Source organism: Ranitomeya variabilis, chromosome 3 (assembly GCF_051348905.1).
Source record: "Ranitomeya variabilis isolate aRanVar5 chromosome 3, aRanVar5.hap1, whole genome shotgun sequence".
Taxonomy (NCBI): domain Eukaryota; kingdom Metazoa; phylum Chordata; class Amphibia; order Anura; family Dendrobatidae; genus Ranitomeya; species Ranitomeya variabilis.
Window position 1 is genome coordinate 375,700,509 of NC_135234.1, and position 13,817 is coordinate 375,714,325.

General features: G+C 48.2%; 2 non-coding genes and 37 pseudogenes across 2 annotated transcripts; all 39 read right to left on the minus strand.

Moving 5' to 3' along the window:
* Positions 1-101: 101 nt before the first annotated feature.
* LOC143761804 (U2 spliceosomal RNA) lies at positions 102-277 on the minus strand (annotated as a pseudogene).
* A 177-nt stretch (positions 278-454) lies between these two features.
* Positions 455-630, minus strand: LOC143762483 (U2 spliceosomal RNA; annotated as a pseudogene).
* A 177-nt stretch (positions 631-807) lies between these two features.
* LOC143761509 (U2 spliceosomal RNA) lies at positions 808-983 on the minus strand (annotated as a pseudogene).
* A 177-nt stretch (positions 984-1,160) lies between these two features.
* Positions 1,161-1,336, minus strand: LOC143759794 (U2 spliceosomal RNA; annotated as a pseudogene).
* A 177-nt stretch (positions 1,337-1,513) lies between these two features.
* LOC143760301 (U2 spliceosomal RNA) lies at positions 1,514-1,689 on the minus strand (annotated as a pseudogene).
* Positions 1,690-1,866: 177 nt separating this feature from the next.
* Positions 1,867-2,042, minus strand: LOC143761964 (U2 spliceosomal RNA; annotated as a pseudogene).
* A 177-nt stretch (positions 2,043-2,219) lies between these two features.
* LOC143818855 (U2 spliceosomal RNA) lies at positions 2,220-2,395 on the minus strand (annotated as a pseudogene).
* Positions 2,396-2,568: 173 nt separating this feature from the next.
* Positions 2,569-2,748, minus strand: LOC143760135 (U2 spliceosomal RNA; annotated as a pseudogene).
* Positions 2,749-2,925: 177 nt separating this feature from the next.
* Positions 2,926-3,101, minus strand: LOC143760181 (U2 spliceosomal RNA; annotated as a pseudogene).
* Positions 3,102-3,266: 165 nt separating this feature from the next.
* Positions 3,267-3,454, minus strand: LOC143762889 (U2 spliceosomal RNA). Its single transcript, XR_013212280.1, has one exon. It is a non-coding gene; the product is annotated as a U2 spliceosomal RNA (small nuclear RNA).
* Positions 3,455-3,631: 177 nt separating this feature from the next.
* Positions 3,632-3,807, minus strand: LOC143759960 (U2 spliceosomal RNA; annotated as a pseudogene).
* Positions 3,808-3,983: 176 nt separating this feature from the next.
* Positions 3,984-4,160, minus strand: LOC143762228 (U2 spliceosomal RNA; annotated as a pseudogene).
* Positions 4,161-4,337: 177 nt separating this feature from the next.
* On the minus strand, positions 4,338-4,513 carry LOC143761563 (U2 spliceosomal RNA; annotated as a pseudogene).
* A 177-nt stretch (positions 4,514-4,690) lies between these two features.
* Positions 4,691-4,866, minus strand: LOC143762085 (U2 spliceosomal RNA; annotated as a pseudogene).
* A 177-nt stretch (positions 4,867-5,043) lies between these two features.
* Positions 5,044-5,219, minus strand: LOC143761805 (U2 spliceosomal RNA; annotated as a pseudogene).
* A 177-nt stretch (positions 5,220-5,396) lies between these two features.
* On the minus strand, positions 5,397-5,572 carry LOC143762373 (U2 spliceosomal RNA; annotated as a pseudogene).
* Positions 5,573-5,749: 177 nt separating this feature from the next.
* On the minus strand, positions 5,750-5,925 carry LOC143763595 (U2 spliceosomal RNA; annotated as a pseudogene).
* Positions 5,926-6,102: 177 nt separating this feature from the next.
* On the minus strand, positions 6,103-6,278 carry LOC143760861 (U2 spliceosomal RNA; annotated as a pseudogene).
* Positions 6,279-6,455: 177 nt separating this feature from the next.
* On the minus strand, positions 6,456-6,631 carry LOC143763095 (U2 spliceosomal RNA; annotated as a pseudogene).
* Positions 6,632-6,808: 177 nt separating this feature from the next.
* LOC143762908 (U2 spliceosomal RNA) lies at positions 6,809-6,984 on the minus strand (annotated as a pseudogene).
* Positions 6,985-7,161: 177 nt separating this feature from the next.
* LOC143760302 (U2 spliceosomal RNA) lies at positions 7,162-7,337 on the minus strand (annotated as a pseudogene).
* Positions 7,338-7,512: 175 nt separating this feature from the next.
* Positions 7,513-7,690, minus strand: LOC143762359 (U2 spliceosomal RNA; annotated as a pseudogene).
* Positions 7,691-7,867: 177 nt separating this feature from the next.
* LOC143818856 (U2 spliceosomal RNA) lies at positions 7,868-8,043 on the minus strand (annotated as a pseudogene).
* A 177-nt stretch (positions 8,044-8,220) lies between these two features.
* LOC143762494 (U2 spliceosomal RNA) lies at positions 8,221-8,396 on the minus strand (annotated as a pseudogene).
* Positions 8,397-8,573: 177 nt separating this feature from the next.
* On the minus strand, positions 8,574-8,749 carry LOC143761510 (U2 spliceosomal RNA; annotated as a pseudogene).
* A 177-nt stretch (positions 8,750-8,926) lies between these two features.
* LOC143759806 (U2 spliceosomal RNA) lies at positions 8,927-9,102 on the minus strand (annotated as a pseudogene).
* Positions 9,103-9,279: 177 nt separating this feature from the next.
* Positions 9,280-9,455, minus strand: LOC143760303 (U2 spliceosomal RNA; annotated as a pseudogene).
* Positions 9,456-9,632: 177 nt separating this feature from the next.
* On the minus strand, positions 9,633-9,808 carry LOC143761965 (U2 spliceosomal RNA; annotated as a pseudogene).
* A 177-nt stretch (positions 9,809-9,985) lies between these two features.
* On the minus strand, positions 9,986-10,161 carry LOC143818857 (U2 spliceosomal RNA; annotated as a pseudogene).
* A 173-nt stretch (positions 10,162-10,334) lies between these two features.
* Positions 10,335-10,514, minus strand: LOC143760136 (U2 spliceosomal RNA; annotated as a pseudogene).
* Positions 10,515-10,691: 177 nt separating this feature from the next.
* LOC143760182 (U2 spliceosomal RNA) lies at positions 10,692-10,867 on the minus strand (annotated as a pseudogene).
* Positions 10,868-11,032: 165 nt separating this feature from the next.
* Positions 11,033-11,220, minus strand: LOC143762890 (U2 spliceosomal RNA). The gene has a single exon (XR_013212281.1). It is a non-coding gene; the product is annotated as a U2 spliceosomal RNA (small nuclear RNA).
* Positions 11,221-11,397: 177 nt separating this feature from the next.
* On the minus strand, positions 11,398-11,573 carry LOC143759961 (U2 spliceosomal RNA; annotated as a pseudogene).
* Positions 11,574-11,749: 176 nt separating this feature from the next.
* LOC143762229 (U2 spliceosomal RNA) lies at positions 11,750-11,926 on the minus strand (annotated as a pseudogene).
* A 177-nt stretch (positions 11,927-12,103) lies between these two features.
* On the minus strand, positions 12,104-12,279 carry LOC143761564 (U2 spliceosomal RNA; annotated as a pseudogene).
* Positions 12,280-12,456: 177 nt separating this feature from the next.
* LOC143762086 (U2 spliceosomal RNA) lies at positions 12,457-12,632 on the minus strand (annotated as a pseudogene).
* Positions 12,633-12,809: 177 nt separating this feature from the next.
* Positions 12,810-12,985, minus strand: LOC143761806 (U2 spliceosomal RNA; annotated as a pseudogene).
* A 177-nt stretch (positions 12,986-13,162) lies between these two features.
* On the minus strand, positions 13,163-13,338 carry LOC143762374 (U2 spliceosomal RNA; annotated as a pseudogene).
* A 177-nt stretch (positions 13,339-13,515) lies between these two features.
* On the minus strand, positions 13,516-13,691 carry LOC143763606 (U2 spliceosomal RNA; annotated as a pseudogene).
* Positions 13,692-13,817: the final 126 nt, after the last annotated feature.

Genomic DNA, 13,817 nt, shown 5'->3' on the forward strand with positions numbered 1-13,817 from the left:
GCCGCAGGGAAGACATTTTCCAGAAACTCTGGAAGCTCTGTAGATGACAGTTCTGCGGTGTGCGTGTGTTCAAGCTGTGCACAACGCGTTTTGAATCTGCATAACCACACCCTCCATCCCCATTGTGACAGCACGTGAAGGTTCCGTGCGACAAAGCAAGCTCCATTTCCAGCATCCTATTCCAAAAATCCATTTAATATATGGTCCCCAAATAGGGGACGTATCAGATAAGAACAGACTCTACGCTTGATCTTGAGCCATTTGGCCGAGAAGCGATGATCAGAAATGGTTTGCCACTTGGGCCGCACCAAGGCCTACAACCGAAACCCACTGTGGAGACTTAGCAAAAGATTGCCGCAGGGAAGACATTTTCCAGAAACTCTGGAAGCTCTGTAGATGACAGTTCTGCGGTGTGCGTGTGTTCAAGCTGTGCACAAAGCGTTTCGAATCTGCATAACCACACCCTCCATCCCCATTGTGACAGCACGTGAAGGTTCAGTGTGACAAAGCAAGCTCCATTTCCAGCTCCCTATTCCAAAAATCCATTTAATATATGGTCCCCAAATAGGGGACGTATCAGATAAGAACAGACACTACGCTTGATCTTGAGCCATTTGGCCGAGAAGCGATGATCAGAAATGGTTTGCCACTTGGGCCGCACCAAGGCCTACAACCGAAACCCACTGTGGAGACATAGCAAAAGATTGCCGCAGGGAAGACATTTTCCAGAAACTCTGGAAGCTCTGTCGATGACAGTTCTGTGGTGTGCGTGTGTTCAAGCTGTGCACAACGCGTTTTGAATCTGCATAACCACACCCTCCATCCCCATTGTGACAGCACGTGAAGGTTCCGTGCGACGAAGCAAGCTCCATTGCCAGCTCCCTATTCCAAAAATCCATTTAATATATGGTCCCCAAATAGGGGACGTATCAGATAAGAACAGACACTACGCTTGATCTTGTGCCATTTGGCCGAGAAGCGATGATCAGAAATGGTTTGTCACTTGGGCCACACCAAGGCCTACAACCGAAACCCACTGTGGAGACATAGCAAAAGATTGCCGCAGGGAAGACATTTTCCAGAAACTCTGGAAGCTCTGTAGATGACAGTTCTGCGGTGTGCGTGTGTTCAAGCTGTGCACAACGCGTTTTGAATCTGCATAACCACACCCTCCATCCCCATTGTGACAGCACATGAAGGTTCCGTGCGACAAAGCAAGCTCCATTTCCAGCTCCCTATTCCAAAAATCTATTTAATATATGGTCCCCAAATAGGGGACGTATCAGATAAGAACAGACACTACACTTGATCTTGAGCCATTTGGCCGAGAAGCGATGATCAGAAATGGTTTGCCACTTGGTCCACACCAAGGCCTACAACCGAAACCCACTGTGGAGACATAGCAAAAGATTGCCGCAGGGAAGACATTTTCCAGAAACTCTGGAAGTTCTGTAGATGATAGTTCTGCGGTGTGCGTGTGTTCAAGCTGTGCACAACGTGTTTTGAATCTGCATAACCACACCCTCCATCCCCATTGTGACAGCACGTGAAGGTTCCGTGCGACAAAGCAAGCTCCATTTCCAACTCCCTATTCCAAAAATCTATTTAATATATGGTCCCCAAATAGGGGACGTATCAGATAAGAACAGACACTACGCTTGATCTTGAGCCATTTGGCCGAGAAGCGATGATCAGAAATGGTTTGCCACTTGGGCCGCACCAAGGCCTACAACCGAAACCCACTGTGGAGACATAGCAAAAGATTGCCGCAGGGAAGACATTTTCCAGAAACTCTGGAAGTTCTGTAGATGATAGTTCTGCGGTGTGCGTGTGTTCAAGCTGTGCACAACGCGTTTTGAATCTGCATAACCACACCCTCCATCCCCATTGTGACAGCACGTGAAGGTTCCGTGCGACAAAGCAAGCTCCATTTCCAGCTCCCTATTCCAAAAATCTATTTAATATATGGTCCCCAAATAGGGGACATATCAGATAAGAGCAGACACTACGCTTGATCTTGAGCCATTTGGCCAAGAAGCGATGATCAGAAATGGTTTGCCACTTGGGCCGCACCAAGGCCTACAACCGAAACCCACTGTGGAGACATAGCAAAAGATTGCCGCAGGGAAGACATTTTCCAGAAACTCTGGAAGCTCTGTCGATGACAGTTCTGCGGTGTGCGTGTGTTCAAGCTGTGCACAACGCGTTTTGAATCTGCATAACCACACCCTCCATCCCCATTGTGACAGCACATGAAGGTTCCGTGCGACAAAGCAAGCTCCATTTCCAGCTCCCTATTCCAAAAATCTATTTAATATATGGTCCCCAAATAGGGGACGTATCAGATAAGAACAGACACTACGCTTGATCTTGAGCCATTTGGCCGAGAAGCGATGATCAGAAATGGTTTGCCACTTGGGCCGCACCAAGGCCTACAACCGAAACCCACTGTGGAGACATAGCAAAAGATTGCCGCAGGGAAGACATTTTCCAGAAACTCTGGAAGCTCTGTCGATGACAGTTCTGCGGTGTGCGTGTGTTCAAGCTGTGCACAACGCGTTTTGAATCTGCATAACCACACCCTCCATCCCCATTGTGACAGCATGTGTAGGTTCCGTCTGACGAAGCAAGCTCCATTTCCAGCTCCGTTTTCCAAAAATCCATTTAATATATGGTCCCCAAATAGGGGACGTATCAGATAAGAACAGACACTACGCTTGATCTTGAGCCATTTGGCCGAGAAGCGATGATCAGAAATGGTTTGCCACTTAGGCCTCACCAAGGCCTACAACCGTAACCCACTGTGGAGACATAGCAAAAGATTGCCGCAGGGAAGACATTTTCCAGAAACCCTGGAAGCTCTGTAGATGACAGTTCTGCGGTGTGCGTGTGTTCAAGCTGTGCACAACGCATTTTGAATCTGCATAACCACACCCTCCATCCTCATTGTGACAGCACGTGAAGGTTCTGTGCGACAAAGCAAGCTCCATTTCCAGCTCCCTATTCCAAAAATCTATTTAATATATGGTCCCCAAATAGGGGACGTATCAGATAAGAACAGACACTACGCTTGATCTTGAGCCATTTGGCCGAGAAACGATGATCAGAAATGGTTTGCCACTTGGGCCGCACCAAGGCCTACAACCGAAACCCACTGTGGAGACATAGCAAAAGATTGCCGCAGGGAAGACATTTTCCAGAAACTCTGGAAGCTTTGTCGATGACAGTTCTGCGGTGTGCGTGTGTTCAAGCTGTGCACAACGCGTTTTGAATCTGCATAATCACACCCTCCATCCCCATTGTGACAGCACGTGAAGGTTCCATGTGACAAAGCAAGCTCCATTTCCAGCTCCCTATTCCAAAAATCCATTTAATATATGGTCCCCAAATAGGGGACGTATCCGAGAAGAACAGACACTACGCTTGATCTTGAGCCATTTGGCCGAGAAGCGATGATCAGAAATGGTTTGCCACTTGGGCCGCCCCAAGGCCTACAACTGAAACCCACTCTGGAGACATAGCAAAAGATTGCCGCAGGGAAGACATTTTCCAGAAACTCTGGAAGCTCTGTAGATGACAGTTCTGCGGTGTGCGTGTGTTCAAGCTGTGCACAACGCGTTTTGAATCTGCATAACCACACCCTCCATCCCCATTGTGACAGCACGTGAAGGTTCCGTGCGACAAAGCAAGCTCCATTTCCAGCTCCCTATTCCAAAAATCCATTTAATATATGGTCCCCAAATAGGGGACGTATCAGATAAGAACAGACACTACGCTTGATCTTGAGCCATTTGGCCGAGAAGCGATGATCAGAAATGGTGTGCCACTTGGGCCGCACCAAGGCCTACAACCGAAACCCACTGTGGAGACATAGCAAAAGATTGCCGCAGGGAAGACATTTTCCAGAAACTCTGGAAGTTCTGTAGATGACAGTTCTGCGGTGTGCGTGTGTTCAAGCTGTGCACAACGCGTTTTGAATCTGCATAACCACACCCTCCATCCCCATTGTGACAGCAAGTGAAGGTTCCGTGCGACAAAGCAAGCTCCATTTCCAGTTCCCTATTCCAAAAATCTATTTAATATATGGTCCCCAAATAGGGTACGTATCAGATAAGAACAGACACTACGCTTGATCTTGAGCCATTTGGCCGAGAAGCGATGATGAGAAATGGTTTGCCACTTGGGCCGCACCAAGGCCTACAACCGAAACCCACTGTGGAGACATAGCAAAAGATTGCCGCAGGGAAGACATTTTCCAGAAACTCTGGAAGCTCTGTAGATGACAGTTCTGCGGTGTGCGTGTGTTCAAGCTGTGCACAACGCGTTTTGAATCTGCATAACCACACCCTCCATCCCCATTGTGACAGCACGTGAAGGTTCCGTGCGACAAAGCAAGCTCCATTTCCAGCTCCCTATTCCAAAAATCCATTTAATATATGGTCCCCAAATAGGGGACGTATCAGATAAGAACAGACTCTACGCTTGATCTTGAGCCATTTGGCCGAGAAGCGATGATCAGAAATGGTTTGCCACTTGGGCCGCACCAAGGCCTACAACCGAAACCCACTGTGGAGACATAGCAAAAGATTGCCGCAGGGAAGACATTTTCCAGAAACTTTGGAAGCTCTGTAGATGACAGTTCTGCGGTGTGCGTGTGTTCAAGCTGTATACAACGCGTTTCGAATCTGCATAACCACACCCTCCATCCCCATTGTGACAGCACGTGAAGGTTCCGTGCGACAAAGCAAGCTCCATTGCCAGCTCCCTATTCCAAAAATCCATTTAATATATGGTCCCCAAATAGGGGACGTATCAGATAAGAACAGACTCTACGCTTGATCTTGAGCCATTTGGCCGAGAAGCGATGATCAGAAATGGTTTGCCATTTGGGCCGCACCAAGGCCTACAACCGAAACCCACTGTGGAGACATAGCAAAAGATTGCCGCAGGGAAGACATTTTCCAGAAACTCTGGAAGCTCTGTAGATGACAGTTCTGCGGTGTGCGTGTGTTCAAGCTGTGCACAACGCGTTTTGAATCTGCATAACCACACCCTCCATCCCCATTGTGACAGCACGTGAAGGTTCCGTGCGACAAAGCAAGCTCCATTTCCAGCATCCTATTCCAAAAATCCATTTAATATATGGTCCCCAAATAGGGGACGTATCAGATAAGAACAGACTCTACGCTTGATCTTGAGCCATTTGGCCGAGAAGCGATGATCAGAAATGGTTTGCCACTTGGGCCGCACCAAGGCCTACAACCGAAACCCACTGTGGAGACTTAGCAAAAGATTGCCGCAGGGAAGACATTTTCCAGAAACTCTGGAAGCTCTGTAGATGACAGTTCTGCGGTGTGCGTGTGTTCAAGCTGTGCACAACGCGTTTCGAATCTGCATAACCACACCCTCCATCCCCATTGTGACAGCACGTGAAGGTTCCGTGTGACAAAGCAAGCTCCATTTCCAGCTCCCTATTCCAAAAATCCATTTATTATATGGTCCCCAAATAGGGGACGTATCAGATAAGAACAGACACTACGCTTGATCTTGAGCCATTTGGCCGAGAAGCGATGATCAGAAATGGTTTGCCACTTGGGCCGCACCAAGGCCTACAACCGAAACCCACTGTGGAGACATAGCAAAAGATTGCCGCAGGGAAGACATTTTCCAGAAACTCTGGAAGCTCTGTCGATGACAATTCTGTGGTGTGCGTGTGTTCAAGCTGTGCACAACGCGTTTTGAATCTGCATAACCACACCCTCCATCCCCATTGTGACAGCACGTGAAGGTTCCGTGCGACGAAGCAAGCTCCATTTCCAGCTCCCTATTCCAAAAATCCATTTAATATATGGTCCCCAAATAGGGGACGTATCAGATAAGAACAGACACTACGCTTGATCTTGAGCCATTTGGCCGAGAAGCGATGATCAGAAATGGTTTGCCACTTGGGCCACACCAAGGCCTACAACCGAAACCCACTGTGGAGACATAGCAAAAGATTGCCGCAGGGAAGACATTTTCCAGAAACTCTGGAAGCTCTGTAGATGACAGTTCTGCGGTGTGCGTGTGTTCAAGCTGTGCACAACGCGTTTTGAATCTGCATAACCACACCCTCCATCCCCATTGTGACAGCACGTGAAGGTTCCGTGCGACAAAGCAAGCTCCATTTCCAGCTCCCTATTCCAAAAATCTATTTAATATATGGTCCCCAAATAGGGGACGTATCAGATAAGAACAGACACTACACTTGATCTTGAGCCATTTGGCCGAGAAGCGATGATCAGAAATGGTTTGCCACTTGGGCCGCACCAAGGCCTACAACCGAAACCCACTGTGGAGACATAGCAAAAGATTGCCGCAGGGAAGACATTTTCCAAAAACTCTGGAAGCTCTGTAGATGACAGTTCTGCGGTGTGCGTGTGTTCAAGCTGTGCACAACGCGTTTTGAATCTGCATAACCACACCCTCCATCCCCATTGTGACAGCACGTGAAGGTTCCGTGTGACAAAGCAAGCTCCATTTCCAGCTCCCTATTCCAAAAATCCATTTAATATATGGTCCCCAAATAGGGGACGTATCAGATAAGAACAGACACTACGCTTAAACTTGAGCCATTTGGCCGAGAAGCGATGATCAGAAATGGGTTGCCACTTGGGCCGCACCAAGGCCTAAAACCGAAACCCACTGTGGAGACATAGCAAAAGATTGCTGCAGGGAAGACATTTTCCAGAAACTCTGGAAGCTCTGTCGATGACAGTTCTGCGGTGTGCGTGTGTTCAAGCTGTGCACAACGCGTTTTGAATCTGCATAACCACACCCTCCATCCCCATTGTGACAGCACATGAAGGTTCCGTGCGACAAAGCAAGCTCCATTTCCAGCTCCCTATTCCAAAAATCTATTTAATATATGGTCCCCAAATAGGGGACGTATCAGATAAGAACAGACACTACGCTTGATCTTGAGGCATTTGGCCGAGAAGCGATGATCAGAAATGGTTTGCCACTTGGGCCGCACCAAGGCCTACAACCGAAACCCACTGTGGAGACATAGCAAAAGATTGCCGCAGGGAAGACATTTTCCAGAAACTCTGGAAGTTCTGTAGATGATAGTTCTGCGGTGTGCGTGTGTTCAAGCTGTGCACAACGCGTTTTGAATCTGCATAACCACACCCTCCATCCCCATTGTGACAGCACGTGAAGGTTCCGTGCGACAAAGCAAGCTCCATTTCCAACTCCCTATTCCAAAAATCTATTTAATATATGGTCCCCAAATAGGGGACGTATCAGATAAGAACAGACACTACGCTTGATCTTGAGCCATTTGGCCGAGAAGCGATGATCAGAAATGGTTTGCCACTTGGGCCGCACCAAGGCCTACAACCGAAACCCACTGTGGAGACATAGCAAAAGATTGCCGCAGGGAAGACATTTTCCAGAAACTCTGGAAGTTCTGTAGATGATAGTTCTGCGGTGTGCGTGTGTTCAAGCTGTGCACAACGCGTTTTGAATCTGCATAACCACACCCCCCATCCCCATTGTGACAGCACGTGAAGGTTCCGTGCGACAAAGCAAGCTCCATTTCCAGCTCCCTATTCCAAAAATCTATTTAATATATGGTCCCCAAATAGGGGACATATCAGATAAGAGCAGACACTACGCTTGATCTTGAGCCATTTGGCCAAGAAGCGATGATCAGAAATGGTTTGCCACTTGGGCCGCACCAAGGCCTACAACCGAAACCCACTGTGGAGACATAGCAAAAGATTGCCGCAGGGAAGACATTTTCCAGAAACTCTGGAAGCTCTGTCGATGACAGTTCTGCGGTGTGCGTGTGTTCAAGCTGTGCACAACGCGTTTTGAATCTGCATAACCACACCCTCCATCCCCATTGTGACAGCACATGAAGGTTCCGTGCGACAAAGCAAGCTCCATTTCCAGCTCCCTATTCCAAAAATCTATTTAATATATGGTCCCCAAATAGGGGACGTATCAGATAAGAACAGACACTACGCTTGATCTTGAGCCATTTGGCCGAGAAGCGATGATCAGAAATGGTTTGCCACTTGGGCCGCACCAAGGCCTACAACCGAAACCCACTGTGGAGACATAGCAAAAGATTGCCGCAGGGAAGACATTTTCCAGAAACTCTGGAAGCTCTGTAGATGACAGTTCTGCGGTGTGCGTGTGTTCAAGCTGTGCACAAAGCGTTTCGAATCTGCATAACCACACCCTCCATCCCCATTGTGACAGCACGTGAAGGTTCAGTGTGACAAAGCAAGCTCCATTTCCAGCTCCCTATTCCAAAAATCCATTTAATATATGGTCCCCAAATAGGGGACGTATCAGATAAGAACAGACACTACGCTTGATCTTGAGCCATTTGGCCGAGAAGCGATGATCAGAAATGGTTTGCCACTTGGGCCGCACCAAGGCCTACAACCGAAACCCACTGTGGAGACATAGCAAAAGATTGCCGCAGGGAAGACATTTTCCAGAAACTCTGGAAGCTCTGTCGATGACAGTTCTGTGGTGTGCGTGTGTTCAAGCTGTGCACAACGCGTTTTGAATCTGCATAACCACACCCTCCATCCCCATTGTGACAGCACGTGAAGGTTCCGTGCGACGAAGCAAGCTCCATTGCCAGCTCCCTATTCCAAAAATCCATTTAATATATGGTCCCCAAATAGGGGACGTATCAGATAAGAACAGACACTACGCTTGATCTTGTGCCATTTGGCCGAGAAGCGATGATCAGAAATGGTTTGTCACTTGGGCCACACCAAGGCCTACAACCGAAACCCACTGTGGAGACATAGCAAAAGATTGCCGCAGGGAAGACATTTTCCAGAAACTCTGGAAGCTCTGTAGATGACAGTTCTGCGGTGTGCGTGTGTTCAAGCTGTGCACAACGCGTTTTGAATCTGCATAACCACACCCTCCATCCCCATTGTGACAGCACATGAAGGTTCCGTGCGACAAAGCAAGCTCCATTTCCAGCTCCCTATTCCAAAAATCTATTTAATATATGGTCCCCAAATAGGGGACGTATCAGATAAGAACAGACACTACACTTGATCTTGAGCCATTTGGCCGAGAAGCGATGATCAGAAATGGTTTGCCACTTGGTCCACACCAAGGCCTACAACCGAAACCCACTGTGGAGACATAGCAAAAGATTGCCGCAGGGAAGACATTTTCCAGAAACTCTGGAAGTTCTGTAGATGATAGTTCTGCGGTGTGCGTGTGTTCAAGCTGTGCACAACGTGTTTTGAATCTGCATAACCACACCCTCCATCCCCATTGTGACAGCACGTGAAGGTTCCGTGCGACAAAGCAAGCTCCATTTCCAACTCCCTATTCCAAAAATCTATTTAATATATGGTCCCCAAATAGGGGACGTATCAGATAAGAACAGACACTACGCTTGATCTTGAGCCATTTGGCCGAGAAGCGATGATCAGAAATGGTTTGCCACTTGGGCCGCACCAAGGCCTACAACCGAAACCCACTGTGGAGACATAGCAAAAGATTGCCGCAGGGAAGACATTTTCCAGAAACTCTGGAAGTTCTGTAGATGATAGTTCTGCGGTGTGCGTGTGTTCAAGCTGTGCACAACGCGTTTTGAATCTGCATAACCACACCCTCCATCCCCATTGTGACAGCACGTGAAGGTTCCGTGCGACAAAGCAAGCTCCATTTCCAGCTCCCTATTCCAAAAATCTATTTAATATATGGTCCCCAAATAGGGGACATATCAGATAAGAGCAGACACTACGCTTGATCTTGAGCCATTTGGCCAAGAAGCGATGATCAGAAATGGTTTGCCACTTGGGCCGCACCAAGGCCTACAACCGAAACCCACTGTGGAGACATAGCAAAAGATTGCCGCAGGGAAGACATTTTCCAGAAACTCTGGAAGCTCTGTCGATGACAGTTCTGCGGTGTGCGTGTGTTCAAGCTGTGCACAACGCGTTTTGAATCTGCATAACCACACCCTCCATCCCCATTGTGACAGCACATGAAGGTTCCGTGCGACAAAGCAAGCTCCATTTCCAGCTCCCTATTCCAAAAATCTATTTAATATATGGTCCCCAAATAGGGGACGTATCAGATAAGAACAGACACTACGCTTGATCTTGAGCCATTTGGCCGAGAAGCGATGATCAGAAATGGTTTGCCACTTGGGCCGCACCAAGGCCTACAACCGAAACCCACTGTGGAGACATAGCAAAAGATTGCCGCAGGGAAGACATTTTCCAGAAACTCTGGAAGCTCTGTCGATGACAGTTCTGCGGTGTGCGTGTGTTCAAGCTGTGCACAACGCGTTTTGAATCTGCATAACCACACCCTCCATCCCCATTGTGACAGCATGTGTAGGTTCCGTCTGACGAAGCAAGCTCCATTTCCAGCTCCGTTTTCCAAAAATCCATTTAATATATGGTCCCCAAATAGGGGACGTATCAGATAAGAACAGACACTACGCTTGATCTTGAGCCATTTGGCCGAGAAGCGATGATCAGAAATGGTTTGCCACTTAGGCCTCACCAAGGCCTACAACCGTAACCCACTGTGGAGACATAGCAAAAGATTGCCGCAGGGAAGACATTTTCCAGAAACCCTGGAAGCTCTGTAGATGACAGTTCTGCGGTGTGCGTGTGTTCAAGCTGTGCACAACGCATTTTGAATCTGCATAACCACACCCTCCATCCTCATTGTGACAGCACGTGAAGGTTCTGTGCGACAAAGCAAGCTCCATTTCCAGCTCCCTATTCCAAAAATCTATTTAATATATGGTCCCCAAATAGGGGACGTATCAGATAAGAACAGACACTACGCTTGATCTTGAGCCATTTGGCCGAGAAACGATGATCAGAAATGGTTTGCCACTTGGGCCGCACCAAGGCCTACAACCGAAACCCACTGTGGAGACATAGCAAAAGATTGCCGCAGGGAAGACATTTTCCAGAAACTCTGGAAGCTTTGTCGATGACAGTTCTGCGGTGTGCGTGTGTTCAAGCTGTGCACAACGCGTTTTGAATCTGCATAATCACACCCTCCATCCCCATTGTGACAGCACGTGAAGGTTCCATGTGACAAAGCAAGCTCCATTTCCAGCTCCCTATTCCAAAAATCCATTTAATATATGGTCCCCAAATAGGGGACGTATCCGAGAAGAACAGACACTACGCTTGATCTTGAGCCATTTGGCCGAGAAGCGATGATCAGAAATGGTTTGCCACTTGGGCCGCCCCAAGGCCTACAACTGAAACCCACTCTGGAGACATAGCAAAAGATTGCCGCAGGGAAGACATTTTCCAGAAACTCTGGAAGCTCTGTAGATGACAGTTCTGCGGTGTGCGTGTGTTCAAGCTGTGCACAACGCGTTTTGAATCTGCATAACCACACCCTCCATCCCCATTGTGACAGCACGTGAAGGTTCCGTGCGACAAAGCAAGCTCCATTTCCAGCTCCCTATTCCAAAAATCCATTTAATATATGGTCCCCAAATAGGGGACGTATCAGATAAGAACAGACACTACGCTTGATCTTGAGCCATTTGGCCGAGAAGCGATGATCAGAAATGGTGTGCCACTTGGGCCGCACCAAGGCCTACAACCGAAACCCACTGTGGAGACATAGCAAAAGATTGCCGCAGGGAAGACATTTTCCAGAAACTCTGGAAGTTCTGTAGATGACAGTTCTGCGGTGTGCGTGTGTTCAAGCTGTGCACAACGCGTTTTGAATCTGCATAACCACACCCTCCATCCCCATTGTGACAGCAAGTGAAGGTTCCGTGCGACAAAGCAAGCTCCATTTCCAGTTCCCTATTCCAAAAATCTATTTAATATATGGTCCCCAAATAGGGTACGTATCAGATAAGAACAGACACTACGCTTGATCTTGAGCCATTTGGCCGAGAAGCGATGATGAGAAATGGTTTGCCACTTGGGCCGCACCAAGGCCTACAACCGAAACCCACTGTGGAGACATAGCAAAAGATTGCCGCAGGGAAGACATTTTCCAGAAACTCTGGAAGCTCTGTAGATGACAGTTCTGCGGTGTGCGTGTGTTCAAGCTGTGCACAACGCGTTTTGAATCTGCATAACCACACCCTCCATCCCCATTGTGACAGCACGTGAAGGTTCCGTGCGACAAAGCAAGCTCCATTTCCAGCTCCCTATTCCAAAAATCCATTTAATATATGGTCCCCAAATAGGGGACGTATCAGATAAGAACAGACTCTACGCTTGATCTTGAGCCATTTGGCCGAGAAGCGATGATCAGAAATGGTTTGCCACTTGGGCCGCACCAAGGCCTACAACCGAAACCCACTGTGGAGACATAGCAAAAGATTGCCGCAGGGAAGACATTTTCCAGAAACTTTGGAAGCTCTGTAGATGACAGTTCTGCGGTGTGCGTGTGTTCAAGCTGTATACAACGCGTTTCGAATCTGCATAACCACACCCTCCATCCCCATTGTGACAGCACGTGAAGGTTCCGTGCGACAAAGCAAGCTCCATTGCCAGCTCCCTATTCCAAAAATCCATTTAATATATGGTCCCCAAATAGGGGACGTATCAGATAAGAACAGACTCTACGCTTGATCTTGAGCCATTTGGCCGAGAAGCGATGATCAGAAATGGTTTGCCATTTGGGCCGCACCAAGGCCTACAACCGAAACCCACTGTGGAGACATAGCAAAAGATTGCCGCAGGGAAGACATTTTCCAGAAACTCTGGAAGCTCTGTAGATGACAGTTCTGCGGTGTGCGTGTGTTCAAGCTGTGCACAACGCGTTTTGAATCTGCATAACCACACCCTCCATCCCCATTGTGACAGCACGTGAAGGTTCCGTGCGACAAAGCAAGCTCCATTTCCAGCATCCTATTCCAAAAATCCATTTAATATATGGTCCCCAAATAGGGGACGTATCAGATAAGAACAGACTCTACGCTTGATCTTGAGCCATTTGGCCGAGAAGCGATGATCAGAAATGGTTTGCCACTTGGGCCGCACCAAGGCCTACAACCGAAACCCACTGTGGAGACTTAGCAAAAGATTGCCGCAGGGAAGACATTTTCCAGAAACTCTGGAAGCTCTGTAGATGACAGTTCTGCGGTGTGCGTGTGTTCAAGCTGTGCACAACGCGTTTCGAATCTGCATAACCACACCCTCCATCCCCATTGTGACAGCACGTGAAGGTTCCGTGTGACAAAGCAAGCTCCATTTCCAGCTCCCTATTCCAAAAATCCATTTATTATATGGTCCCCAAATAGGGGACGTATCAGATAAGAACAGACACTACGCTTGATCTTGAGCCATTTGGCCGAGAAGCGATGATCAGAAATGGTTTGCCACTTGGGCCGCACCAAGGCCTACAACCGAAACCCACTGTGGAGACATAGCAAAAGATTGCCGCAGGGAAGACATTTTCCAGAAACTCTGGAAGCTCTGTCGATGACAGTTCTGTGGTGTGCGTGTGTTCAAGCTGTGCACAACGCGTTTTGAATCTGCATAACCACACCCTCCATCCCCATTGTGACAGCACGTGAAGGTTCCGTGCGACGAAGCAAGCTCCATTTCCAGCTCCCTATTCCAAAAATCCATTTAATATATGGTCCCCAAATAGGGGACGTATCAGATAAGAACAGACACTACGCTTGATCTTGAGCCATTTGGCCGAGAAGCGATGATCAGAAATGGTTTGCCACTTGGGCCACACCAAGGCCTACAACCGAAACCCACTGTGGAGACATAGCAAAAGATTGCCGCAGGGAAGACATTTTCCAGAAACTCTGGAAGCTCTGTAGATGACAG